This window comes from Penaeus chinensis, chromosome 9, assembly GCF_019202785.1.
Source record: "Penaeus chinensis breed Huanghai No. 1 chromosome 9, ASM1920278v2, whole genome shotgun sequence".
In the NCBI taxonomy this organism is placed as follows: Eukaryota; Metazoa; Arthropoda; class Malacostraca; order Decapoda; family Penaeidae; genus Penaeus; species Penaeus chinensis.
The window spans coordinates 18,863,402-18,865,901 of NC_061827.1; positions in this window are offsets into that span (position 1 = coordinate 18,863,402).

The window sequence follows — 2,500 nt, forward strand, 5'->3', positions numbered from 1 at the left end:
GAGAGAGAGAGAGAGAGGGAGAGAGAGAGAGAGAGATAAATATATATATATATATATATATATATATATATATATATAGAGAGAGAGAGAGAGAGAGAGAGAGAGAGAGAAATAGAGAGAGAGAGAGAGAGAGAGAGAGAGAGAGAAATAGAGAGAGAGAGAGAGAGAGAGAGAGAGAGAGAGAGAGAGAGAGAGAGAATATGAAAGAGAGAGTGAGTCGTAAAAACAAAGGATGTATATGTTTGTGCGTGTTAGAAAGGGTAGTTAAAGATTCAAAAAATATTTTTATGGCTATTTAAGGTTCAAGGCGAGCTGGAAAGTACATATAAAAAAATTAAGATTGTACTCTTCAACACAGACAGCTGATGAGCACTGAAATTCGAAAATCATCTTAAGATTTAAGAGGATTCCAAATTAAAACACAAACTGCCAAAAGAAGCTCTAAATAAAAGGATGGCAGATAATGGAATAAAAGAGTTTGTAAAAAGAAAAGGCGAAAAGAAATGCAAGAATGTGGATAGAAAAAATAGATAAATAGATAAAAAAAATGGAAGAAAAAAGTGAATGAACAACAACCATAGTTCAGACAGAACACGTAGAGCAAATAATCCAATAAAAACAGACGAGGATGACAAAGGAAATGATTAAGAAATGCCTCCGTCAAAAAAACAAACAAACAAAAAACATATCTAATCAGATAAAACAAAAAAACAAAACAAAAAAAATACATTTATATATAATACAAAAAAAGTAATTAAATTAACCTGCAGAAAGCTATTACATCATAAGACAGGTAATGAAAATCCTGCTGAGGCTGTTAATGATCGAAATAGAAATATCACCGTACAGCAGAGTGGCTTCGTAGAGGAAAAGAGGCATCGTAATGCAATATCTGTCATCAGAATGTGATCAGAAAGAAAAAAATAAAATGTAGAAGAACCTTTTCTTTCTCTACAGATTTCATCATTTCCGTAAAAACAAAAACAAGAACCCTTAGAAATGTTGGAAAATATCAGGATGGCTGGAAAAGAGAGGGAGCGGGAGGTCAGTGTAATATATATATATATATATATATATATATATATATATATATATATATATATATTTAGGAAGATAATATTTATATAAAAAAAAAAAAGTTTAAATTAGTTACGTTTTGGAAATTGCATCAACTTAGATAATGAGGAACAGACCGTCGGACGGAGAAACGGATAGACAAATTATCAAATATATAGACGGATAGACAGACTCACAAATAGACATAAAGTCAGACGGACGGACAGACAGGCAAGGAGACACACAGATAGACAGAGACACATAAACGGATGGATAGACAAACAAACATGCAGACAGACAGACAGACAGACAGATAAAAACATTGATAGATACCAAAAGAAACAAAAATACAGCAAGAGCAAGCCTCCCCCCCCCCCCCAACCAACAAAATACAAAAGCATTTAAATATTCACAAGAAGAGAAAAGAAAGAAAAAAGTAAGAAGAGTAGGTTTGATAAATTATTTAAAATTATCAGCAGCGTCAACAGCTACGGTCAATAGAGGCGAATACATTGTTGGATTTAAATGTTCAAATATTTAAAACTCTAAAAATCTATCAATAAATGTCTTATGAATAAATATAAACAACAATAAGAATAAGACGAGAAGGCATAAAGGGGGGGGGGGAGGTCCGGCACCAGCGACACCTCGTCAAAAGGTAATCAACGCCCCTTCCCGAGGCTCTCAGAGAATCAGGACAAAGGTGAGAGAGAGAAAAAAAAAAAAAAAAAAGTAAAAGAAAAAGAAGAAGGAGAAGAAGAAGCGAAATGACAGACGCCAATCACCAATCACATCAGCCACGCTTGAGGAGGAGCTAATTAATATGACATGGCCGTGACACGTGGCCGAGAAGGAAGCGACTGCGAGGGAATAAGATCTCCTGCTGGTCTTATGTCTATCTGTATGTCTATACGTCTCTGTCCTTATGCATATAACTACTTCCCTACCTGTCTATCTACATCTAGAGAGAGACGAATCGAATAGGTGGATAGATACCATAGATATATAGACGAATAGATTCATAAAGGTTATAAATTGGTTTGACCCACAATGTAAATTATAATGATCACGTAAGTTCTAAAGATATTGAGATAATGAGGTTGATAATAATGACTATAATATATCGACAACTAATCAACTGAATATGTAATGCAATTTCAGTATTACAGTTGCTAACCAGACAAATCAAGAAACCAAACATGGCAATGGTAACTACACTGATGATAATAATACTGATAACAGTAACAATTCGTAATATCAGTGAAGCAGTTGTAATTACCCTGATGCCAGTGTAAAGGACACTTATTGCCTATTTACCTAGATTATAGATTGCAACGAAACAGCGATAATAACAGGAAATAACACCAATAACAGATGATGTTAATTCATTCAGAGAGAGAGAGAGAGAGAGAGAGAGAGAGAGAGAGAGAGAGAGAGAGAGAGA